The 27364-nt window shown below is 47.0% G+C and overlaps 1 protein-coding gene and 1 non-coding gene across 2 annotated transcripts in view; one reads left to right on the forward strand and one right to left on the reverse strand.

Moving 5' to 3' along the window:
- LOC142566124 (Kv channel-interacting protein 4-like) overlaps positions 1-27364 on the reverse strand; it is a 587487-nt gene that overhangs the window by 503124 nt on the left and 56999 nt on the right. The window lies entirely within an intron of this gene.
- TRNAT-CGU (transfer RNA threonine (anticodon CGU)) lies at positions 22853-22925 on the forward strand. The gene has a single exon. It is a non-coding gene; the product is annotated as a tRNA-Thr (tRNA).

Raw genomic sequence — 27364 nt, forward strand, 5'->3', positions numbered from 1 at the left:
CCCCAGTAACTTGTAAGCTGTACAGGCAGAACACGCTTTACAGGAAGGCAAATGAACAAATTAAACAAGAAAATCTTAGTATGAAACAAGTATTCGCTCAAGCACAAAAAAAATAGATACATTGTTCTGCGGCTGGTACTTTTGAGATAATCAATACTAAGTACTACTTGACATTAACTGTGTACCGTTTTAAGCAGCATAAATATTGTTACATACATACATACATACATACATACATACATACATACATACATACATACATACATACATACATACATACATACATACATACATACATACATACATACATACATACATACATACATACATACATACATACATACATACAATTGAAGGTGAAGGATAGGGATTTTCCAGGAGGCAACTACAGAACACAAGGAATTTTTTTTGACGTTGTGGGTGGGGACTAGCTGTTATTCAAAGGAAGGGTAAGTAAAACGTTTGCGGACCTCATTACATTTTTGACATTAGTCGGCAAAAAGATGCGTATAAAAATGGTACAGCGCCAAGTGTCTACAAAAGAAAAACAAAACGCAAAGCTCACGCAAGCTCATGGTGTTAAAGGAAAAGACCGACAGCGCCTTTTCGATGGTTGTGCAATGCCCTTCAAAGCGCGACGAATAGAGCCCCACAATGAGGAAGCCCCGATTCAACACGCCTCGTACGCCGCCCCAAAAGAGCATGGAGAGAAAGCCATTTCGCCATACGCAAGAGGGGGACCCCATATGACATCGTGAAGAGGCACGAAAAGGATTGAGAAAGAGAGAGAGAGAGAGAGAGAGAAAGGCTCGCAAGGAGTAACGGGGAGCAAAACGCTAAGAATGCGCCCGAAAGTGCCGTCGTGTCGCACGACGAAAAAAGTCGAAATCGACGTGTCTCTCCCGCCGTCCTCTTTTTGCTTTATTTTTCTCTCGGGCGAGGCGCGGAGCAGTTTGCCTCAAATTTTGGTGCGATCCGTGAGAGCTGGTCGCACGGTACGAATCACCCACTTTGCCTTTCCTCGTTGGCTTGTCGGCGGTGGCGTCGAGAGGGCGTGCGAGAAGCGAGAGAGGAGCCGCCGGGAGCCGAGGTCGAAGCAGGCCTGCCGTAGGCCCGCTGGAAGCGAGGGGAAAGCGAGGGGAAAACCGAGCACTGATCGGCCGGGAGGGACGACGAGAGCGGCCCAGACGACGACGAAAGCGCGAGCACGTCTTTCGGCCGGTTTCGATCGGACTCCGCCTGGGTCGTCGAGGAACACCGGAAGAAAGCAGTGTCGCCGAATGAGGAGGAGCGTGTAGGAAGAGGAGAGGCTCCAAATAACGAGCCCCGGGTGCCTTTTTCTTCGCCGGTGCCCGGCGCTCTGTCCCAGAGCCCTGGGAAAAAAGACGTCCGAGGCATTCCTCTCACACGGGGTGTACAATCAAGCCCACGAAGCACAAAAGAACCGCATCTGTACCAGAGGTTTTCCTGCCGCCGTCTCTCTCTCTCTCTCTGTTTTGACTCCCTGGCGTCTCAGTTCGTTTCTGGCCCCGTTTTGATGCGCTTCTTTGCATTGTCGCCTTAGCTCACTTCCTCCGTTTCGGCGTGTGAGAGTTTGGCGCTCCCAGCCTTTTGTCTTTTGCGCGCGGTATCGCTATGACTGCACGCTGTTCTGCCCTGAGCTAGCTTCTTTATATGTTCGACGTCGTTGTTGCGCTAGCGCGAAAGAGCGCCTGTCTCCAGCGCCTCTGGCTCTTTGCCCTTTAGCGAGCTGAGAAAACTGGCTTCGCGCTGCAACATCGCCGAGGAAGGGGAAAAAGGGACAAGCAAGATTTCGGCTGCGGGCGAAGACGGCATTGGCTGCCGCCGCCGCCGCCGCCGCCGGGCTACGGAGGGAGGAAACCGAAAGCTATTTCCTTTCTCTCGCTTCACCTCGCGCTGCTCTATCACAAAGGGCGCCGGAGAGGACGTGGCTGCCTCGTGTCCCGCGTCTTCGCGCCTCGTCTTGCGCAGCACGGCGCCACTTAACAGGCAACGTCCTCGTGGCCGCCCGGCGCCTCCGAGGCGGCTCCGGCATTAGCGCTCAACGGGCAAACACTCCACCAGGCCGTAGAGGCGGGCCGCCAAATTATTCTCTTGCCTTTTTTTTCTTCACTTTGTCTGTATTTTTTTAGCGGGTACGTAGAAAAAAAAAAAGACTGTTTCGACAGAAGGAACAAATGTTACCCTATCTCTCGCTGTTGCCAAAGGATCGATTTTTTTTTTCACGTCCCTTCTCTCTACAATCTTTTTGTTGTTCTTCTTTTCTCCTGTTCTCCTGTTCTGCGCGATGTAGAGCGGAATAGGAGCCCCCGCAATTCTCGTCCACGCGAGCGCGCCTGCGACACGCGGCCTCACGGCGGTGTTGACGGCCTCCGACGACCGAACCGCCGGATGCGGTGCGACGTTACATAAATGGCAGCAGTCTCCTTCCCCTCCTCCTCCCCCCATCTGCTCTACGCCGTCGCAAATGGGATTTCTTGCTGCTTCCGTGCGGGCAGACTACGCAGAAACACGTTTTGCATGTTCCGACAGTAAAATGCCTGGGAGATGTGCAAAGACTACGTGAGCGAACAACATGTATCCGGGAAGGCCTTTTGCTGCACTTTGGCAGTAAAAGCGAGCGGCTAAACTAGAATACTTTACGCATGTTCTAGCTACCTGACTTCCGCATCAAAAATAGTGGGAAAATCCGCATCCGAGAGAAAAATTATTAGTATTTCGTGTCAGAAAAGTTTATTGGGTCGTGCAAAAACTACATATTTTTTTCGATATTACCCGTGTTACACATCTTCAAAATATTTCGTACTCGTTATCATCGGCACAACAGCTTCGTAAAGGTTGCTCAAAAGGAACGGAATGCGTCAATGCGGAAGCCTATGACTTGGGTGCCAGCTGTCCAGCGCACTCACATCACATCGAGCCGTCAAAACCAGCTGCCGCCGAAACACCTTGATGACCCCGCGTTCAGGGCACTAGGGTATCGTTGACGTCACCCCATTTATTTATTGTTGCAGACTTCAAAGTTCGCGCTGTGCTGCGAAACGGCAAATCGCTTCCCGCTGCGCTCCGATATGAGCCCTCTGCGAGAGTTGGCGTACGAAAAAGATGACCGTTTTTTTCGCCATCCCCCACTGCCCGCGAAAACGAGCGAGCGTCTCGCTTCGTGCCAGCGATCTGTTTCCCGCGCGCACAGGCGTCCTTCACAGTGCGAGCGCGCAAGAGCACAGTCGGCTTCAGAGCGCGGAAGAGGCTGGAGTGCGCCGTTTATTCTCTTTCACGCTGCCTAATGGCGACGGGCGTAAGCCCCTGGCGGGAGCTGCCGTAACGTGATCACTGGTTAGAGCCAACGCCGGCTTTTATGTCGCACTGCATTCGCTACGACATAGTGAACTTTTGACACAAAGCCATATCTTCGCGATCATCACGCCCAAGCGACCCTGTCCTGACAAGTGCATGCTCGCGGATTGCCGGTGTCTTACTGGTTTCACCTTCTTATTATAGCTGCTGCAGGAGGCAGCGATTCGTGTCAGCATACATAAACTACCTGGAAAATTCATCATTCACTTGAGTAGCGTTCGGTTGGGCAAATAAGAAACGTAATCAAGAGTGCAAGCGACAGAATGGGTCGTCTAGGAGACTTCTACATGAATTGCCGGTGCAGTGTCTGGCGGGACCCAGGATGTTTGCTCCCTCCAAAGATATGAGGCCAGTCGGCGCCATTTCATCTGCCTGCCAGGGCTGGAAAAGCGTTATCTCAAGTTTTACGCTTTGCAAGAATTTCGAGGTTGGCTGCCATGCATACAGCCATATGGGAAAATATTAAACGAATAACGCCGGATGGGGGGGGGGGGGGGCGTAAAAACAGGAAGGAAGGAGTTATTGACATCATGAAATGCTAACGCAAGATAAAGCTTAGAGAATACGGAGAGGATGTAACAAAACGAACCCATCTTCAGTAAATTATATGTTCTGTTACTTTAGAATATAGTTTGCTGAATATAGCTCTTAAGGACCAGGGACAAATTCACAATTTTTATTGCGAACCATTCTTTGCCTCATTCCAGACACATTGAGGTAGGTAGGTATTTCCTGTCTCGTCACACTAACAAGAAATGTGTGACCGACATTGGAATCGAGCCTCTGCCTTCGAGCACATCAGCCCAATGCTCTAACCACTACGCCCCAATCCTACGCAAGCTCCTCTTGTGTCAAAGCCGACTATAGCTATTTGAGGGGCTTGGCGCATGCACCACGTGACAGTATCTTGCGTTCTTTCCTCGTGACAGCTCGCGCTTTGAGACGCCGTGTTAGACTGCACGATCTCCGGGATCGGTCACATTCCCCAGTGTTCGACTCGCAGCAGCTAACGCTACGTAGAAACTGTGCGACGTCGTACCGCCTTCATTTTTTTTTTATTGCGATAAAGACTTGCCTTTAAGGCATAATTCTTGGTGCGTATACGTGTACTATATGTGTGCTGTGAGGACTGTGTTGTGTATGAATTGAAGCAGTGTTTTGTGGAATCTGTTATCATGTATCCAGCGGTCATAGCTGGTTGTCACACTGTAGCGGAGGCCGGCTTGCAGTAGGAGACGCGAGCGTTCCAATTTTAAACCAGTACATGTCTATATTAGGTGGTACCGCCTTCATGATCGGCCCCAGGTCGAAAATTTTACCATACACCACATGACATAGTTATAGGAACGAACGCTTGTACAAGGCGTATTCACTGATGACGTCCCAATCAATGTTTATCTCTCTCACGCTCGTCCCCTACCTATGCAGAACCCAACAATTATCATGTCGTAAGCTCACGTCGAACGGCTGGAGTAGAAAGCCTGCTGTCGGCGTGACACGATCGTCATCATCATCGTATTGCTGCTGCTGTCACACACACGCTCGCGTCATACACGTAACTGTTCGTCTTTCACAAACACGCTGGTCCACCTGGTAACGCTCTGCGTAATCCCGAACGATGCCGAGTAGCCAGCGACTACCAAATGCTTCGCATAACATCGATTCCCACAGTGCGTAGGATTTGAATTATTTGCTTTTCTTCTTTCGTAAGTGCTATTTGCTGCTGGCTGGCCGAATTGACTTATAATATTTCCAGCGTCACGATTGGCTGACATCTGCTTCTACGAGCACTCCTAGCGTAGCAACATTTTTGTGAATACGGGCCTTGCATTTTTGACCTGCCCAGGAAAGGAATTCGTACAGTTGCCGCAACGTAAACTAAGGAAACCATCCATACAGCATAAACATCCGGAAGACCATTGATCATGGGTTCAGGTTTTGGATCCCGGGATTGCTTTTACTGTCCTCTTGAACGTCACGTTAAACCTGGCAGTTAGACTTCCGAAAGGAGTTATTTTCAGCGAAACGTTGTTGAGTTCTCAAGAAAAAAATGCGAGTTATGTTTTTGTTGAACGTCACCTTCTGCTATCTGATCACGATAACTAAAGTGCCAGGGCAAAGGTATTACACCATATATACTTCATTGATGAAATTAACGCTTCCTCGCGTAGAGGTTGTACATGTAGCTCGGACACAAAAGCGTCAAATCGGACATTCCCTCGATCAACGGGAGATATTAGACCTAAGTGTTGTGGAAAAGATCTCTAAGTGCCCCGATCTACGGACGCCATCACTTCTCCTAGGTGCAGAACCCTTCTGATTCTCACCTAGTCTTTTCCTTTATCTATGAGCAAATATTTGCCTACGTAAGCCATTAATATTAATTTCTTCACAACTCAATAAACGCACAGACTTAAACTGCTGCCGAGACGAACCGTGTCTAAGCAGCGCCATTATTTTCATATTAGATCGCTATAGAGTGACCTCATTTACATGCAAACGAAAAAGAAAAAAATGATAGTTTGGAGGAGCTAGAACGCGGAAGGGAATAGCAAACAGCAAAGCAAGGGCTCCACCGAGTTAGAGGACTTTTACATTGCAGTGAACATCATAGAAAAGTGCGAAATTCGTTCTCCCACCCCCTTCTTTAGATCTAAATTGCACTACATCAGAATTCATGTTAGACACATCCTGCTTTCCACAAGACAACCTCATCGGTTGTGTAACGCAGGAAGTGGGTAATAAGTAGAACATTAACGACGCGGTGCCCAATATCGGCTACGGCGTTCTGCTGCTGAGCGCGAGGTTACAGGTGCGAATCCCGATGCCTGTTTTCCCTTTGACACGGAGTGCAAGAACGCTCGTGTATTTAGATTTCGATGGACGTATACCAATATAGGTGGCCAAAATCAATTCCAGACACGTATGCTTTGTTTTGTCGAAGATGATTAGCAACACGGCCATATTCAGTGATAGCATGAGGTAATTACCGTATACAATTTTCTCTCTCTCTCTCTGTGCGTGCGTGCGTGCGTGCGTGTGTGCGTGTGCGTGTGTGTGTGTGTGTGTGTGTGTGTGTGTGTGTGTGTGTGTGTGTGTGTGTGTGTGTGTGTGTGTGTGTGTGTGTGTGTGTGTGTGTGTGTGTGTGTTCAGCACATTCTTTAAAAATAGCATCGAGAATACAGGGCAATTCGACACGATCACGTAGATTAGGTGAAGCTAACGAAGTCGTTCGCTATTAACTTTTTACGCTAAGCAGACATGAGTTCACTACTGTTCAGCTTCAATTTTGCAATTGCAGCCTGAGTAGCTAAAAAAAGTAGTCAGTAAACCTTGTTCATCAGCCACATGGACGTTGCGATTTCTCATGAAAGTAATGTCCACTTTTTCCAGTAACCCGCCTGAAAAGGCAGGAGCTGTGCGCTACCTGCGGCAGGTGATTTTGTCCAAATGCGTACAAATAGAAAGAAAGAAAAAAGAAAAAAAGGTAATATAATAATTATTGTTGCAACACGATAGTAAGCAGAAATTAAATGTTTGCCTTCACTTACAGTCGGTGCCCATAAAAATCAAGAGACTGATACTTTAGGAGAGTCTGGAGCACCACGCGCGGACCTTTATCTAAATGCAAATCAGGCGTACCCAGACGTGCACCATGTGCTGCTGTTGTTTTGACGACGTAGACGAGAGAAACGTTAACCACTGCAACTCACTCTTCTCGCTCCGAGCTACCCCGATGTTCGCGCCAGCTCACTCAATTGATTTGTCAAAGGGAGAGGCTTAAGCCGAGCTACGCGATCGGGCTTCGTATACCATACCCACAATACTTCGCTAACTGCGGCAAGAGCGACGAAAGCGTGGCCGAGTCCGAAAAATGGCGGGACAGCCATTGGCGCGGCTCGACAGGAAACCTCCACAGCTTCATTTCCAGAATCCGCGGAAATAGATGTAGGTAAAAAGAGGAAAGCAAGACAAAGGAGGGAGTCATTTGCCTAATTATTCCTACGGCCACGCTGTCCTCATTCCTCCACGACCTACCACCCCTGCCGCGTCGGCGACAAGCAACCCGCGGGATGCCAATTAGAGCCGGAGGCCGCCCCATGCGAGCAGTTCCAGGTAACGCCAGTGTCTTGATCGCTGCCGGCTTTTGTAGCTGACACTGCGAGTTTTTAGAGGGAGCTTCAGCGTGACAGCAGCCTCGAGCCGCGTTAATACACTGGTGGACAAAGAGGGTCAGGTGAGCGCGGAGCGCGGAGATCGATGAGGCAACGCCTAAAGAAGTCACTGCTGGGGCCTATGGGATAAACGCACTCCGTACGGCGTGAAGAAAGAGTAACGCATACGACGACGTTCAGGCTCCCGTATGACCAACGACAGTACTTGGTATCTGTCGGTTCCTGTGATTTCTGCTCGAGAGCGGTCAATTAAAGTGTAGTTGTACATACCTCGGGCCACTAACATTCTTTTAGCTCACATAAAACACAACACGTGCATGCAGTTCATATGTGTCATTCCTTGTTATGGCTAAAATACACTATGATGTCACCGTTAAAGCCATATACTAACGTTGTTTTGTTATAGGCTTAAAATCGCAACCCGCAGCTAAAGAAGATGAAATTTTCGGGCAGTGATCAACCCGTGCACATTTCTCCTGTTCCTAGATAGACTTGAACAAGACAGTATATGCAATAGTTACCTGGAACGTCGGCGCAAGCATAAAGCGACTACATAAAGAAAGAGTGGTTGCCACGATATCCGACGTGTCGGCAACTTTCCCAGAGCGCATCATTCGCGAAGGGCGCGTAAAAGAGGCGTAAGCACCGATACACGTCGTGTTCTTAAACTGTGAGCTGTTGTCACGAGATATGAAATGAGAGTATCATGTTTGTTCACTTGTCAACGCTGTGAGGTAAAGAAGAAAATGCTCGACCTGACACGGAATCTGTGCGCGTAGGCGTTTAAGCCGACCGGCCTAACGCTGGCCGGTCTCTTTATCTTTCATTTCTTATAATCTGGAGTAGCATGCAGGGAGCGTAGCTAGGCTAAGCGCCCCAATGCACGTTCCACTTTCTCCCGCTCCCTTGCACTGGGTGCTGGTGAATGCCAATGACGCCGGGATAGCGAGTTCGTTCAGCAAAATTCAAGCAACCACTCAACCCCCGTGCTTTGGCGTTTCTATAGTAATGCGTACTACCCACAGCTCGTATTCGAAACACAAAAAACGCTACAAACGTAGTCCCAGTCATATCATGCCTCTTCGAGTGCTCAGTTGAGAAGCAGTCTGGAATGGTGTCAAAATACCCGAGTCCTAAATATGAAGGTAAAACTAGGAAGGTAAGCACGGGGCGTCAGAACGCGGCTCGACACTCTTAGGCTTCGCTGCACGCCGCTTCCACCAACGCTCTCGGCGTATACGCTTGGACAAATCCAGAGTTGTCGAGGTTTTAAACTAAAGAAATAAACCCATCGCCCAGAATGATGAAACCGAAAGCCACTAAAGTGTTATGACAGAGACAGCAAGACCTTCCGGAGACCGTAGGTGGATGAGCAAGCAGCGACATCCTGCGCTCCGGGGCTCCAGGTTTGCAAGCGCGCGGTGCACTGAGCAGGGTGGCGCAGCGCACTTTTCGCCGCCGGATGGTTGCAACCGGAAGGTACCTTTAACGGCTCCCTCTGGGGGGAAGTGCGGACGAGCCGAGCGGAGTGGAGGCTTCGTCAGAAACCCGCCTTGTTTGCAAACAAGCACGAACTGGGAGGAAATCTCTTTATGTGCCCGCGCCGAAGCCACCAACAGAGGCTTTCGCTGGCCCTCAAGTAAATGGATGCTTCACCGGGAAAACTGGAATGCAGTTTACTTGGCGTGGCTGCGCCGAAAGAACGAAAAAAAAAAGTTCGAGAGCGGTTCCGAAGCGGAGTAGGAACCCCGAGACAGGATGGTGTGGACTGGAAAGTTGCTCTTGCTGTGGCAGACACGGGGAAAAGCTCAGCCCTCGTGCAGGCGGCCCTAAAGACTCCAATTAGGAAATGCACTAACGTGGGTGCAGCCGAAAGAAAGAGGAGCTAAATGCGCACACTTCACTTAAATGAAGTAGTACAGTGAGAGTGTACTTGACACTCATCAGGTGCAGGTAATTTTGTCATCCTGTTGTGCTAGCGCGCTGCTACAGCGCTCATATAGCAGTAGGGTGCAGCATGAACAGCTCCTGCAATATAATTAAGAATAATTAAACTATGGGGTTTTATGTGCATGCCAAAACCGCGATCTGATTGTGAGGCCCGCCGAAGTGGGGGACTCCGGATTAATTTTGGCCCCCTGGGGTTCTTTAACATGCACCTAAATTTATGTACACGAGCATTTTTGCAATTCTCTCAAACGGAAATGCGGTCGCCGCGGCCGGAATTGACCTGGAGCTCAGCAGTACCGCGCAGGAACATATTTCCGGTGTCGTATAGAATCTATCTCAAGTGTATCCCCTGTAAATTGACTCCCCTCCCACACCACTCCACCCCATACGTCTTACTTGTCATTTCCCTATTTGTGCAATAAATTAATAAGAAAATATACCATCGGCAGCCTTGGATAAAATCAACCCCGTTCTTCCAATAACATTTTTTCTTTGTTAAATAGAAAACCGTATACTACGCGTTGAAAGCTCGGCTAGCTAGTTCTGCGAATTAGTGGTTATTTCCGCCTGATTCGTATTACGAGGACTACATCACGCGTTGTACATTTCGTGATATTTGCGAGACGCAACGCACCGTCGCTAGCACATTGGAGAAGTGCTGAAATTCTGCCCCGACGATATGTTATTTTCTCGATTTTCTTTTCCTGTCTTGCTCGCTGAAGCGCGCTTTTGTCGTTGCGCGTGACACGGCAGGACGCACTCGCGCTTACCAGCCCGTTCTTACGCCATTATTCTCGCTGGCCCAATAATCAAAGAGTCAACGAAAGTAGCATCGAGCTGCCTCGTAAATTGCGACCGAGTGCGAACTGCGTCACTTGGTTAGACGAACGCCAGCCGCTTTCGTCGCGGTGACAGCCTGTAAATAGTTGTTTCTTCGTTTTGTGGGCACCAGTTCCACGCCAATAAACAGCTCGCTTCTCTTTCTTTTTTCAACTTTACCATGCTTTGCATGCCTGCATGTTTGCGTGTCGTCGTTATTACGTCACGATAGGAATGTCTGTCTTCGGTCCAGTTTCAAGAAAAAAATTATTCTACTTAAGCAAACCCTCTTTTTCTTTCAATATCCCTACAGGACACGAAAAAAAGTGTAGACAATCGCTTTGACGCGCTCGTAACGCAGAACGCGCAAGGCAACGACTCGAACTTTGCCTGAGGCAATGGAACGTAATTGGATACTCAAGGAGAAAGAGTGTCGATTTTTTTCGGAGAACAGGGCTCGGGTGCAGTGTTGCAAGCTTTTGGTGCCTGTTTAATCCCAACAGCGCTTTTCGCCGACGCAACACGTACACTGAATGCGCCAGAGCCAAAAATAACCCACTTACGCCTAACACCCATCCGATATCTCGAAAGAGATCGTTTTGCGGCGCCGAGTTCGATGTTCTCTTAGCAGTAGCAGGAATTGGACCTCAGTTGCATATTTCTTTCGCCTAATAATTCGTCTGGCAGCTGCTTTTGCGACAACGACGAAATTTCTGTAGCACAAATGCGCGCAGGATCGAGATGCATGGAACTTGGAAGGCCTCTCATTGCTCAGTCAAATGGATATTTCAATGCGCAGCATCACAATGAAGTACTATTGACCAACTATTGTTTGTGTTTGCTCCTTATGTTACAGTAGCGCGCTTCGATCATTAAACAAGTACTATTGACCGCTAAGGCTCCCTTTCGTAAAAGCAGAGCATTGAAGGACTCTGGTAAAAGTCTTCAAACGACTGGCGAAGACTATAGTTACTTTCAACCTGCTTGTCACAGCAGCTAGAGACTCATTTTAGAGAGAACCGAGCCAGAAACAGGCTACGGATAGTCAGCACTTCAGAATAGATTGGAAAGACCAGCACGAAAATAAATAAATAAATAAATAAATAAATAAATAAATAAATAAATAAATAAATAAATAAATAAATATCCATGACAAAGGCTGTTCTACCAGCTGGAACGTTAGTAAAATATTACTGTGAAAATCGATCATATAGCATCTGTTTTTCTTCATTTGACTACCGGGGCAATCGGGCCAGCATGATTTGCTTAGCCACAGCGACACACACACACACACACACACACACACACACACACACACACACACACACACACACACACACACACACACACATATATATATATATATATATATATATATATATATATATATATATATATATATATATATATATGGGGGATTTTAATAGCTTATTGCAAAAAGTAAGATAAAACCGCATTATTGTTGTTGTTGTTGTTGTTGCTGTATTTGAAAACATATATACACTTTAAAAGACGGGGAAAGGGACGAGCAGGCTGGCTACTACCAACGGAAGGGGCATAACGCCTGCCCACTCGTCAGAAAGGAGGAAGAGACAGAAACATAGAAATGGAAGACAGGAAGAAGGGAGGGAACACGAAAGAAAAAGCAGCCTCAAAAAGCAATGAAAAACATGGACAGAGGAGACGCAAAGCTTGAACAATTGGCGGCTCTCTATACGAAGTTTCTGTCGATTTCAAGGGTCCCAGGGAACTGGAAGAATGCAAACATTATACTAATCCACAAAAAGTGAGACGTTATGGAAATGAAAAATTACAGGTCCATTAGCTTACTTCCAGTATTATATAAAATATTCACCAAGATAATTTCCAATAGAATAAGGGCAACACTGGACTTTAGCCGACCAAGGGAACAGGCTGCAGCCTAAGGAAGGGATACTCTACAATAGATCACATCCATGTCATTAATCAGGTAATCGCAAAATCCGCAGAGTACAATCAGCCTCTCTATATGGCTTTCATAGATTACGAAAAGGCATTTTATTCAGTAGACATACCAGCAGTCATTGAGACATCACGTAATCGTGGAGTACAGGCCGCTTACTTAAATATCTTGGAAAATATCCACAGAGATTGTACAGCTACTTTAATTCTGCATAAGTAAAGTAGGAAGATACCTATAAAAAGAAAGGGGTCAGACAAGGAGACACAATCTCTCCAATGCTATTCATTGCGTACTTGGAAGAAGTATTAAACCTATAAAATTGGAAAGGCTTAGGAGTAAGGATCAACGGCGAGTATCTCAGCAACCTTCGGTTTGCAGATGACATTGTCCTGTTCAGCAACACTGGAGACGAGTTACAACAAATGATTGAGGACCTTAACAGATAGAGTGTAAGAGTGGAGTTGAAGATTAATATGCAAAAGGCAAAGATAATGATGAATAGCCGGGCAAGAGAGCAAGAGTTGAGGATCGCCAGTCAGCCTCTAGAGTCTGTGAAGGAGTACGTTTACAAAGGTCAATTACTCCCAGGGGGCCCTGATCATGAGATGGAAATTCATAGAAGAATAAAAATGGGTTGGATCGCATACAGCCGACATTATCAGTTCTTGACTGGAAGCTTACCATTATCATTGAAAAGGAAGGTGTACAATCAGTGCATTTTACCGATACTGACATATGGGGCAGAAAGTTGGAGGCTGAGAAAGAAGCTGGAGAACAAGTTCATGACATCACAAGGAGCGATGGAACGAATAATGCTAGACATAACATTACAGAAAGAGAGCGGTTTGGATCACAGAGGAAGCGGGTATAGCCGATATTTTAATTGACATTAAGAGAAAAATGGAGATGGGCAGGTACCTTGTAATGCGTAGTTTAGATAACCGGTCGACCATTAGATTTACAGAATGGGTGCCGAGAGAAGGGAGGCAGAAGACTAGGTGGGGCGATGAAATTAGTAAATTCGCGGGCGCTAAAGTTGGAAGCGGTTGGCGCAGGACGGGGGTAATTGGAGATCGCAGGGAGAGGCCCTCGTCCTGCAGTGGACATAAAATAGGATTATTATTATTATTATTATTATTATTATTATTATTATTATTATTATTATTATTATTATTATTATTATTATTATTATTATTATTATTATTATTAAAACGATTAGTTCAGTTGCGCATGAAGAGGCCAAACATTTGCGACGTTTGCTGGCTTTCCATTCTTTCCCTTAATTTTCTTCAACTGTAAGCTGCCAACCTAGGCCCACTGAATATATATTAACTTTAGACTTGGTCGCACTGTATACTGCATTTTCTTAAGCGAGTTAACCCGGCCCCACCAAGGCTTGCATTGGTTTTTCGTCGCAGTAGCTCTTTGGCACACATACCGGTGCTTCCTCTAGGCTTATAATGACAGTATTATAATGATTATATTGATTGTATTGATTGTATTGTATTGATAGTGCTCAGAGACAAGTGCAGTGCAGAGTACTAGATCAGTTGGACAATCGTCCACTATCAGAACTGAAAGCTTTAGGTCAGTACTCCCACAGAACATCCACGCTAAAGGCCTTACTCACATTATTAAGGCTCCTGCGGTCTGCGGGGCTTGACTATAGACTGTAAGAACGCCGCCCCCTACCGCTCTGTAGTATACGCGGTTTGTTCGCGCTCGTCTCTATTTCTTTCTATCTCCCCCTTCCACTCTCTTTCCCTTTTTATCCCCCTTCACCCTTCCCCCCGTGCAGGGTATCCAACCGGAACTGCCTCTGGTTAACCTCCCTGCCTTTTTATACATCCTTTCTTTTCTCTCTCTCTCTCTTGCAGACAAATTCATGCTGAAATTTAACATTCGAATATTTTGTATAGGGATAAGCGACGGACTTCTTACAGCCAAGCAGTTCTGGTAAAAAGAGAGACACAGAGAGATATTGAGCCAAAGTTTTGTGATCTTGGAGCCATCCTATGCTTTAAATAACGTCCTATGTCTTTCTTTTCTTTCTTTTTTTTTGTCCTGTCGCTAGACAACAACCAAGTTGAATGATTCTTGTCACACGAATTACCCAAAAATATACGAAACAGCTTGACATATTTTGTTCAGCTTTCAAGTTTTTGTGGTTCCGATGCGTTGCTACCCGGTTGCTGTCATCGACGTGTTAATCTTGATTTGCAAATCTCGGCTACACAGCCCGGACCCGCTTGTACGGAGACTACGTTGTTATTCGGTGCTTCATCCGTCCAAGCTCCCATTTGGGTGCGTGATGCGCGATCTCGCTAACCTGCTTAGTGTAAACGCGGAAGACGAGAGCGGCATGGGTCGCTTGAGACAAGCACAATATCGGGCAACCTAAATGACCCAACCAGGCCGTAGCATTTCCTCGGATGTCCCCCGGCGAAGACGGGGCACCGCTATGAAACTTGTTCCAGGGAGAGGCAAGGCGGCGCGAGCCAGGGCGACCGTGTTCCAGTCTGCACGTTGCGTGAATGACCGAGATGAAACAGTAAGTGTCGCACATGAACTATCTTCGATTCAACCGCAGAACATCGTCCAGCATGTTTGAAATGTTTTTTGTTTTGTTTTTTTTTTCCGTCGAAGGAGGTCGTCAGGGCAAACTAGCAGCCAAACAAAGAGTGGAGCCCGTATTTTGAAACATTCGATTTCATTTTGTGTTCTTCTTTGCTTATCACACGGCATTCCGAGTAATCGATCCCAGCCATAACGGCGGTGCGCGGGTTTCCGCGAGTTTTTTGATAGCCAACAGCGAAGGGCGACAAAAATTGCAAATGCAACGGAACGTTAAAAAATACGGACCTTGGTATCCAGTGTTCTGTCAGTGCCGTTTCGTGCGGGTTTAACGCCCAAGACAAAATACGTGAGCTGCTTGGAATGTCCAGTATGAAAATCAGACGCCGTTTAATTTCTTTGGGAGTTCTATACCCTACGACTGTTCTACATCCATGGAAACCGTATGTCAATAAAAACAGAGAATGCGGTCCAGTTTTTTAAACAACAATCTCCAGTGTCATACAGCGCCTCTGGTGGCTCAAATATTTTTTATTTAAGAACATCTTACTCTCACCTGCATCTTAGTTAGGCGGTAGGATTAGCATTCAGGCATTCATTTCAAAATTTGTGCGCTATTTTCTTCGGTACAGAGTGAAATTTTCCGTGCGCATGTATGCGTATTTTATAACTCAATGTTGCTCACTTCATTAGGCGACAGGTAAAGACAATAATACAGAGCTGCCGGATCTGTGATCAATTGAATGAGCATTTTGCGCGCTGTTGATAGCGGGAGTTCTCGGGACCTTGAGGAGGAGAAATAAACTTTTATTTTGGAAACAGTATTCCGGGGTAAGCCCCGGTTCTACTCTCGGTGGGAGGTCTCCTCATTCCAGGAACCCTCTGGCCTTCGCTGCTTCCTTGGCCCTGGCGACGAGACGTCGTTGTTGTTCCAGGTCCTCGGAGACGAGCTTGGCCTCCCACGTTTCTATGAGGTCTTCGCTTTCTCTGGCGTTGCAACAGACTCTCGGTGAAAAACAAGGAAATAAACATTTTCTCGTAGCTTACTTTTACCTTCCGTATCCGAAGGCGCATTCTCTGTACACATTTAAGTCAGAACACCTCACCACGAAGTTCAATTGTCGGCTTGTGAATCAAGCTACTGCTAAGCCGACGTTCTACAAAACTGCCATTCTTAACACTTTTCGGTCTTGAGTACACTCATACATACATCTGCAGCTGAGCCGCGCAAGTTCTTAAACTTTTCCGCGCATTCGGAGTGAGTGCTGCATTCGTAGTGAGCTTTGAAGTTTTAGAAGCCTCGTGGTGTTGGTCGACGCAAGACTATCGTTATCACACGTGAAAAGCGAGTGCGCGATCCTTGTACATGTTCATTACGCGCGTGCAAGTCTACATGCAGCGTTGCTAAATTTTTCCTTCGAGAGATTCAGTCTCCAGGCTGAGTCTGTTGAACACTTCAGTGTTGATAACTTCAGGTCTCCATCTTGCTGCTTCCTGCGATCTGTTTGTCTTGCTTGCACAGTTAAACATATGAAGCACCCAATTTATTTTGCCCGGTGACAAACCTCGGCAAGACATATATAACCGCGGGAAAACGGATCTATGAAGCAATACATATCTAAGTGGAATCTTTCCTGCCACGGTGAGTCAAAGAACTTTTTTTGTAGTTAGCTGACCAGAAAAGATCAGGTGATGCAACGCCGGCTTCGATGGGTGCCACCCTAACACCTCATGTCACGGGAAGGTCGAAGCCAAACGGCAGTTTCGGTAAACCCGGGAAATCGACCAATAGCAGCTGCCCCCTCTGTCATCGAGATTATGAGCCCTCGGACACATCTGACTTACGGATCGACTTGTCCACTTATGGCAGCAAGTATCAGACGTCGCCATGCCGCCCAAGCCAAACGTAGCATGCAAGACGGCAACGCTCCTCTCTTACTTATGGGAAGTCGGTTTGGACTCCCTGGTGTGAAAAATACGTTCACCCCCTCCCTTCGCCGACCTTGAGGCCATCCCCTCAATAAAGGCGTTTTTTACTATTGCAAACTCGATCACTTCCAAAGAATAAGAAAGTTTAAACTTTCTTATCCTCGGAGCTTTTTTTTATTGCGATAAAGACTTGCCCTTAAGGCATAATTCTTGGAGCGTATATGTGTATTATATGTGTACTGTGAGGCCTGTGTTGTGTATGAATTAAAGCAGTGTTTTGTGGAATCTGTTGTCATGTATCCAGCGGTCATAGCTGGTTGTCACACAACAAAACTCTTCAAATGGAAGTCTTCTCTCAGTTAAACCTGTACCACGAGATCAAGGAGGAAAGAAAATGAAACTGTAATAAGTGCGTGCGTGCGTGCGTGCGTGCTTGCGTACGTGTGTGTGTTTGTGTGTGTGTGTGTGCGTGTGTGCGTGCGTGCTTGTGCGTGTGCGTGCTTGTGCGTGCGTGCGTGCGTGCGCGTGCGCGCGCGCGCGCGTAGCTCTTTAGTCCTGGACTCCTTCGCTTTGTGGCGAGAGGCAGGCGGCACCGGCTAACGATATTCCCATAAGTGTAACAAAATCTAAAGAGTCACGTAGTGTTTACTTAAATGAAGGACCATTCTAGTATTGCACGAAAAAGCTCAGCAGAAGTAGCGACCACAGACAACGCCACGCGAAACACCCCGCTAGCCGACGTCCGCTCCCCAACACCTTGGCCGCTGCAGAGCGGGTAAAGGTGCGACACGGCCGCGGCTACTCCGCGCCACCCACGCCGATGCTCCGTAGCGCACTGCTATGACACATCGACGCCGTTTTCTTGCAGCAGCACGTTTAGTAGCACAGGCCCTTCCGGGCGAGCTTCCGCTCGTGCGGGCCGGGGCGCCAGTAAGAAAATATTAACGGCATCATAAAACGGGCCACCGTGGCAGTTGGCTCCTTTCTGCGTCGCCGAAGGAACGTGCCGCAGCTACGCACGGGCCGACCGAGGGTAATTGCTCGGCGCAGCGGAGAGGACGCAGGGTGCCACGCAGACCCCGGACAAGGAGCACCGCGCCACCAGAGGAGAAGATGGGATGGCGAAACAGTCATCGTAATAATTACCCGCCGTCTCGCCGGTTGCCGGAGCGCGCTGCAACATTGTCGCTGCGGTTCCTCGCCGCTCACGTAAGCGGTCGTATCCAAGGGAGCGAGCCAGAGACCGAAACATTGCGCCTTACTTGCGTCACACGATGATGACGGTTCGTTCTTATATATATATATATATATATATAGCTTATGTGGGTTTATTGATCAGTTGCCTTCACCAAAAACGATCACGTTCTCGTGACGCCAGCGGCATAAAGGACGCGCCACGTCCGCCGCCAAGGTCTGTGAGTGTTGGCGCTGGCTAACACTCCCAGAGTTCTACTAGGACACATAAATACCCAAGAAATTGGATGGGAAAACGGCGCCGCGGTAGCTCAATTGGTAGAGCATCGCACGCGATATGCGAAGGTTGTGGGTTCGGTTCCCACCTGCGGCAAGTTGTTTTTTCATCCAGCTTAATTTCCATTAATTTATCGTTGCTTTATTTCATTTATTAAGCACAAGTAATTCTCCTATGTTGTCCTTGGCGTCAGTGTTTGTTGGCTTCTTTTGATATATATATATATATATATATATATATATATATATATATATATATATATATATATATATACCGCACTGGCGAAATCTGCGCGCACTTTTCTGGGACAGGAGAAGCATGGCACGTAGAAGAGTTTAAGAAAGGAGCTGTTCGAAAGAGATCGTGTTTTGCTTGTTCGCTTATTGCCATTGAAAAGCGGAAGCCGTATGCGTTTCGCGCTTGCCTGATATTCATGGACTTATAAACGTTATTTCTGGGTTACGTCTAATTCCAGCGCGGGTTTCCAGGAAACATTAGACTTTGTTTTAGGACCACCAGATGTTCTATGTTTGGTAGCTTTTAGTTCCGAAAAATCCGTCTCACTTTCGCCTACCTGAAGTGCCCCCCACGCGTAAATGAGCTATAAAATTATAATGTAAGTACGCGTATTTTGTATTCAAGCCACACATTTTTTTTTTCGCTCTTATTTTCGTCTGCCACCAATCCGGCTTTTACAACCAAATCATGTTGTAAAAACCGTTATCGCACTAATCTGTATTTAAATGCAGAAATGTTTTTTTGTCATGTCTGTATTTATGAAAGCATCCAATACACTGCAACAAACAATGTAATAACGACACAACGCCACACCGCCATGAGCTCCACGTAGCATCTCTAGTACCAAAGTGGTGCTTACGAGTACTATACGCCGCGAGTAACGATGGTTTCGTAGCATGCATCTGTTGGCATTAAATGTTGTTGTTTTTGTTGTTTCAAGCTCAAGTGGAGCAACACCTGCGCTGTAAGAAATGTCACTGTAGCGTTCTCCGGTTTCATTTTGACCTCATGTGTCTTTCTTTTATGCACCCGAGTGGTGGCGGTGTTTCATGCAATTCAATCTAGGTGGGCGGATGTTTTTCGCCTGAATCTCACCGCCAACTTCCCACGTGCTACGGACTACGTTATAACTGCCCTGATAACTCCGGCACCTCTGTGGAGCATATTATCATAGAACGCCCTGAATACGACCAACAGCGGGTTCGTCTGCGTGACTATTTGAAGATCCTTTCACGGACGCCCTCTCACGCATGGACAAAGTGTTTGGACAGTGGTCATGCCCTGATAAACTCATGCGCCCCGTGAGGGTCCTCCACAATTTTTTTAGTGTACGCTAATCTTATGGGCTGCCTATAAGTGACATTACTGTTTTGTCCACCCTACATTGTGCTTCTTTTTTAATGGGCTTATCTCGCGAACGTGTTTTTCTTATATACAGCGCGTGTATTTTTTCCTTTGTGTTGTGATGTTTTTACTTCAACCACATATTTTTTTTTTAATTCTACAAAATTTAGTGAAATGATGTAGCCGCGGATGAACTACCTGCCCAGGCGGATATCATTTGCAAGAAGAACCAAATCAGTTCATTCAATAATTCATTCATTCAATAAAGAGACCGAAGGCACGGTAAAAAATCCCAGGTGGCCAAAACTAATCCGCAGTCCGACTCACTACGGCGTGCCTCATAATCATATAGTGGTTGTGGCACGTAAAATCCCAGAATTTAATTTTAAAACATTCTTTCTTTTTTATTTTATTTTCATAGCCGGCTCTGACGTAGCCTACCTGCCCATGTTTTTACTTCTAAAAAAATAACACCAGAAACTACGTGAGGTTGTCTCACCATTCAACCCACGCTCCTGGTCTCGCTGTTTGCGAAGTAGTAATGTCATAGAATGCGAACAGTTATCGCGAATCCCTAAAGCGCCCAGAAGGCGCGCAAGCGGTCGACGCGAACTTGGCCGACGTCTCCTCTCGTTTATCTTTTTGTCTTGACCCTGCCTGATGCGAGTCGTGGAGCGAAGTACGCTGATTGGCCGGCCGCAAGCTTAAAAACTCTCTCTGCGCGAGCTCTGGTATGCAAATTAGAGCGGTTGAAGGGATGATGCACGGGTTGGCGAGCGCAGACCAGCCAGCTGTCCAAGAGGGGGGGCAGCCGAATCATATTGTCATTAGTGGTGCACGGCTGCGTTGCACGGCTGATGAGTGGGTGCCGGGCATTTGGGGCACCCTTTCCGACAGCACGTTGGCCCGGTATCGATCACACGAATGTGCAGGCAAACGAAGGAGGGGGAGGGGGTTATTTGTGCTGCCCCCACCTACCCCTCCCTCATTGCGCAGCCACTGGAGCGCACGGCTACGCCCGGGGCCCAATTAAACAACAACGGTAGCTTGTCTCTATAGCACCCCGTGCAGGGCACATTGCTGTTGTCGACCAGCCGAGGAGTTTGAGACCACCTCTCAGTGAATATCAGGTACGAAATTATGAAAATGCTTTATTGATAGTTTGGGTGGCCGTTATTATTTTTTTTTTCTGTCAATTATTTACCTGGGGATAAACAGAGCATCGTAAGGGTGATTGCGGACGATATTGATAAAGAAATGATGCAAGAAATACAAAACTGAGTATCACGAAAAACACGTCAATCAATGGCTTATTAAATCATAAAGTAAATGATTCGGTAATAATCAATAGCAATCAATAACGTGCATATGACAATGGCACATGGCGCTTCTTTTCTGTTTTTTTTTTGCAACCACTTACTTTCCAACTTTGTGCATTCTCATTCAACTTCAAAGCTTTCTTCCTTTGTAGCTTCGTGCTACAGTCAAGGAGGATGCCGATATTCCCTTTCATGAACTTCCCTTACATTGCTGGCTTCCGGAGAACTGATTTTCCACTCTCATTGCATTGAACACATGTTGTACTTAGCGAAAGGAGGTATCACGACGTCTGTCAAAAGATGGCACAAGTGCATGAATGTTGAAGGCCAACATCTCTCAAGCCAACAACACACAATCAGTACTATAGAATACCAACGTTATTAGTACAGGTATGCTTAAACGTGAGTGCCTTTTCAGTGTTTTTTTTTTCTTTTTTTATGTCAGGTGTACAATATGTGAGCAGTCGAGCCAGTCTAAAGAATACGCGATCAAAAAAAAAAATTATGGGGTTTTACGTGCCAAAACCACTTTCTGATTATGAGGCACGCCGTAGTGAAGGACTCCGGAAATTTCGACCCCTTGGGGTTCTTTAACGTGCACCTAAATCTAAGTACACGGGTGTTTTCGATTCGATCCCGCGACCTCGTGCTTAGCAGCCTAACACCATAGTACGCAATCAACAGCGTGGTAACGAGGGAAGCCTATAGACTCGGAGCCAACGTTTCGACAAGAGGACTTCTCTTCGTCATGGACAAAGACGCTAGCTAAAATGCTAAAATGCTATCTCCAGGCTGAGGATTCCCTTTTTTCAGCCAAGCGTTCATCAATCTAAGTTTTCGCTTTGCTGTCACAGTTTCATATTATGACAAGTAAGCGAGTCACTCCGACTGCCGGCCTGCACTTAACGCATCGACTTCATGAACGCATGACAGCTACGAGTGGACACTTCACAAGCACAGAGCAACTCCAAAATCCGCAATGCATCGTTCGCGTGCAAACACAATCCACCACCCCACCTAACACGCCAGGTTGCAAAAATTTTGCACGCCTCCAACAAAGTACCTCTCAAAAGCCCAGGGAATGCTGCTGCGAGTCAATTCGACGTCAACAATATTTTTTTTTTCTCAACGAGAAAGTCACGTTGCAAAACGTGTTTTTCTCTTTATGAGACGGGGTCGTGTTTCTGCGCAAAGCGTTTAGTCGTACCGAGGCAACCGTCGCGCAGTTTTCGCAAGAACGACGATGCGCTTGACAGGTTCGCGTAAACAGAGCCCCACAGAACGAGACCTTTCTTTTTTTTTTTTTTTTGTACGCGCGCGCGCGCCCGTGTGTGTGTGTCATGAACGTGCGAAAGAAATTAACAGGCACGGCAAGTACTGCCGATGCGAACGCCGCGTGTGCTACTGGGACGTAGAAACAGATCCGCAATTCAGGAGTCATCACAAGTTCAGTTTCCTGCTGGCGCCTTAGCAAGTTACACCGAGTTCCTCCTCGGTCATGTCCACCGAAGAAAAAGGGCCCATTGCAACCCCGTCGAATATTAGATTTTTCTCGCTTCCCACTGATCCACAATTAAACATGGTTGACTTCTAGGAAAGATTAACCGCTGCCTCGCAGCTACAATGTTTGGTCGCGCGACACTTTCTGTGCCTTTCAAAACTTCACGCACACGAAATATTGCCCTCGTAGGTCCTTTCTTCTCGTTTATTACAGAACGAGGGTCTTGAATCCGGCAACATCGATGCCTTCAGGTGGCATGTGTGGGATCATTGACCGGTTGCCTTCACCCAAAAAGATCGCGTATTCGTGACGCCTGCGGCAGAAAGGATGTTCCACATCCGCCGCCAAGGTTTGTGAGTGCTGGTGCTGGCTAACACTCCCAGGGTTCTGCTAGGAAACATAAATACCCAAAAAAGTGGATGAGGAAACGGCGCCGCAGTAGCTCAATTGGTAGAGCACCGCACGCGTAATGCGAAGGCTGTGGGATCGTTCCCCACCTGCGGCAAGTTGTTTTTTCATCCACTTCCATTTCCATTCATTTATCGTTTCTTTATTTCGTTTATTAAGCACAAATAATTTTCCGTATGTTGTCCTTGATGTCAGTGTTTGTTGGCTTCTTACGATATGACAAATAAAAATCGGGCCCCTCGGTTAACCCCCTTTCTTCTCCTTTTGGACTCATAGGTGTATGTTGCCTAGCCCTCCTTCTGCATATTTTCCTGCTTTTTTTCATTGCTGTTTCTTTAATATGTTTCCTAGCAGGGAAAGCAAAGCAAAATGATTTCACTATTATGGTTCTTGTGCATCACTGCCGTGAAGCACTACGTATAAGCAAAAAAAAAAGGGGGGGGGGGGGTCAATGATTAGAGATGAACAAAATGCAGACAGTACGAGTAAATATTTCATTATGCTGTCCAAGGTCAGCAATGAAGTAAAAAAAATTCGAAAGTGACTCAAACATACTACTACCAAAATAAAGTTCATGGGAGCAGCAATACGACGATGGATGGATGGATGGAAGGTAGGAGCGTCCCCTCTGAAATGGGGTGATGGCAGTTGCCACCATGCTCAGCTATTTATTTTTGTTTACCTGTGTTGTAAGTTATTAAAATTTGCCATTTTGTTTAAATACGTCTTCCTACACTATTAACCTTATGTCACCTCTCTGCTTTTGAGCCACCAATCTTCCAATCGCTTTTTGCTAATTTCCACCGCATATTTATTTACATGACTATTGTTATCTCTAAACCCTAGGGCCTCAGGAAGCGTGACTGTGCCCGCATTGACATCGGGATGGATACCATCACATTTTAGTATGAGGTGTTCTATTCTTTCTACAGATTTACCACACACAGTACATGTGTCTTCTTCGTTAAATTTCTTTCTATAGCTGCACGTTCTAAGACATCCTGACCTAGCTTCAAAGAGTAGGGCACTGCTTCTTTAGTTATCATAAAACACTTCCTTCCTGATCTGCTGATTCCAGTATCGATATAGTTCAACACGACGTGCAGATATAAGAGCGCGGTCTATGGCAAAACAATAATTTTTCTTCCAGTTGTCCTTATTCCAAGACAGGAATTGCGAGAACGTGTTGCTGCTGGAGGAGGGAATTATGTGGCCTTAGTAGAAGCCGTCGATGTTTAAAGAAATGCTGCATTATGTGTCCCGGCATCCGCATCAAGAACTTCATGCCTGGTTCATGTTTTTATACTGAGTTCATCGTTTCTTATGGACTGAATGAAGTGTAACTGAGTGCGCTTTCAAGGCTTCATGCGCGAGAAAGCAATTACAAAGTGCGGAAGCAAAATATCGAAAACTGCTTGTAAGAAACAAGCTAACCTCACTAACTACAAGGACATAAAACGCAAGTCCATTGTGGGCCGGCCGCCAAACGCTTTCACGTTCGTGTAGAATTTTCGTAAACTACCTTTGTCACAATCTTTCTTTCTTTCTTTCTTTCTTTCTTTTATTAGTTTGTTTTATTTTTTGCCCGCGAACAGGTTGTCTGCAGCAGACTGTGCTCTATGTTTTTGTTGCAGAAGGCCGGCAAGTCAATTCGCTTAGAGTGCGGAAAAGGGCGCAATATGTTTTATTTATTTATTTTTCTGACCATGACTCTCTTTCACAGATAGAAGCACAATGGCGCTAAGCTTAAAACGCAAGCACGCGTATACAAATACAGTTCATTCCTTGATGATGATAAATCGCGCCAATGCCTTGGCTCTGCAAATGTACTTTTTTGCGTTACCGCCAGTGGTAGACGTGTACGGAGGGGCAAAGGAAATGTAAGTGAGGATTCTCTTGTGTGCAGTAGTTCCCGACTATGACGCCGGTCATTCTGACTTTCGAGGAGAGTCACTTTTGTCTTTGAGTTCACGATTTATTTCAAAGCGAAAGCTTTCAAAGCGCTTGCGATGAGACCACGCATAAAGTAGTGTGCTGACGCTGCGGTCTCCGTAGTCGAGATGGTATAAAAGAGTCTAGGCTTCTAAACGAGTCGATCCCAACAAGTAGATCAGCTCTACCGAGTACATATACATAGATAACACCGCGACACGGCTCTATGGCCAGTCCAGGTGCCAGCGCCTTAGCCTTGGCATTTCTGCGACAGGCGGTGAAATGACAGTTACTTGTAATCAAAAGCTTCAGGTAACCTACATCACTCTACTTATAGTGGTGTGTACATGGGGCTATGACGTTCTACAGTTGAGCAAGAGGTGAAGTGTTTGGTTACCGCGGCGCGGCATCTGTATTCTGATAGAATATAGTAAAAAAAAAGCGCCTTCGTGCTTAGCATATCAGGGAAAAGTAATGTAACTCCCAAAGTTTTTCCTTGTGGATGGGTGGGGAAGATGAGGCCCGGGCAGCTGGAGAGGGCATCTACTACAGCTTAGCCTCTGGTGATGAGCATGCCACCTTTCACGAATTATAGTAAACGATTTTGTAAGTTTTCCGACATACTGCCTAATAAAGGGGGCAAGGCAGTAATGAGCAGACTGTCTGGTTAAGAATGCGGCATCTATGCGTATCGCATCCTTTGATTGATCAAAAGAAATGAAGATGTGAAGCCATTTCCTTTTGTCCGCTTCGCCCTTCCACAGCTTCACGAAAAAGGAGCAGCTAGAAGCACAATCGATAGTGTAATGGCTAGTGCGCTAAGGATTACTTTATTTGCCAGAGCAAATGATCAGGCTTCTTTTGGGGTCTGTAGACGAGGGCGTTTTATTCCATCAAAACGGTTGTCATCTGCGCATGGTAATGAACCGACACATCAAGCATGCACACGAGATCATGCCTAACGGAAATCGGATCTACGAAAAAATAGTGCGAAAGAGCACCAGACGCAAATTCGTTGAAACTAAAAAAAGAAAGAGAGTGAACAATCGATACAGGCTCTCCGTTTTTTATTCATGATCCGAGACTCCATCCACTAAGTAGTACGAACGGCAGTGCGCTTCACAGGACCACGCAGCGGCCAATCGCGATAGCGACCACATTACTTACGAACGGCCGGTCAATGGCAAGCACGTTCGTACGAACAGAAAGCCTTGTGTGTTCTGGTCCAGCTTTCCAGAAAAGAAGGAGTAGCTAAAATAATTATGGGCTGTCATGAATTTGTAATTACAGGAGAATTTTCAGCGCAAATAAGATTAACTGCAAACCTGTTCGAGCTAATATACGCGACTAGCTTTGAGGATTCCGCTCACTCGAACGCTGTTTCGCACACCTGTCCGGAATAAAGTCTTAAATGAAGTAATAAATAGAACCGCTGCTATTCTAATTAGGAAATCCTTAGGTAAAAATTCAGAGGGGAGGGGAGGGGGACAGTACAAGGATATTACATCAACGCGTCGGCGAAGAATTGGGACCAGAGTAGAGCCAGGTACCCCTATTTATCGCGCGCATTATTTAACGCATGCCGTTAGCCCACAATTTCAATTGCAATCGCAGAGCACGTACGCGGGCGCAGGCGGGCCAACAACGAGACGGGCCCGTGCCCCAAATATATCGCAGCAGCGACGCTGTCGACAGTATCCCTCTCTGAAACGCTTTTATTTCCTTTTTTTTTCCGCATTCTTTTTCTCTTTCTTTCCAAGAGGGAGGGGCCACTCGTGTGTCAAATAAAACGCGGGCCGGGCTTCGGCACAAAAGGTGCGCATCGGCGAAGCTCGTCGCCGGGCGGCCGCTGGGCGCTAACTTGATTTCGCCAAGTGTCCGAGTAGCCGAGACAGGCGCAATTTTTCGGGGCGCCGCTGAAGCGCCGTCTCCGCCACTCGGGAGAGGAGAGGCGCCGCGGAGCGGCCACGGTGTGCGTGGGAGGAGCGGACCGTGGGGGTCAGGGGAGCGCCCGAAAGGCGCTGACAGGCGCATAAGGTCCACCATCTTGAGACGACGACTTGCCGCCAGCGCCGACATTCGGCACTCGTGAACTGCCCTGTCTTCGTCGGGTGTGCGGAGAATAAACAGCGCGCGCGGCGCTCGTCGCCCAGCCCGCAGCTCGCGCCGCCACTCGAGACCTTTCCGCGCCCGCTGTTCTGCGCAGTCAAAACGCGCCCTCCCTGCGTTCTCCCGAACAATTTAAGAAAGCCCGGCGACGCGCCCTCCATGCTAACGCTCTATTTGCGCTTGCCACCATGTGCTCGGCATGTTTCGACGCTCGCCACGGGGACGCCGTGCCGCAAGCTCCTCGCGGAAAGGCGCATTCGATGCTGTCCCCGGAGCGCGCGCGGTGACGGTACCGAGAGCACGAGCACGTACTGTATACGCGCTGATCCAGAAGCCTTGTCACTTGCGTCCAGCTGCGACGCGTATCGACCGCTGAAATTAAGGGATCTGATGCAAAGTTATCGTGCTCCGAACATATTTCGTGCGCTGTTACGAGAAGCAATAAAAAAACAGATTTTAAAAAAAAATCAAGTAGATACGATGCGGGGGAACGGC

The sequence above is a fragment of the Dermacentor variabilis genome, unplaced genomic scaffold, assembly GCF_050947875.1.
Source record: "Dermacentor variabilis isolate Ectoservices unplaced genomic scaffold, ASM5094787v1 scaffold_12, whole genome shotgun sequence".
Classification (NCBI taxonomy): domain Eukaryota; kingdom Metazoa; phylum Arthropoda; class Arachnida; order Ixodida; family Ixodidae; genus Dermacentor; species Dermacentor variabilis.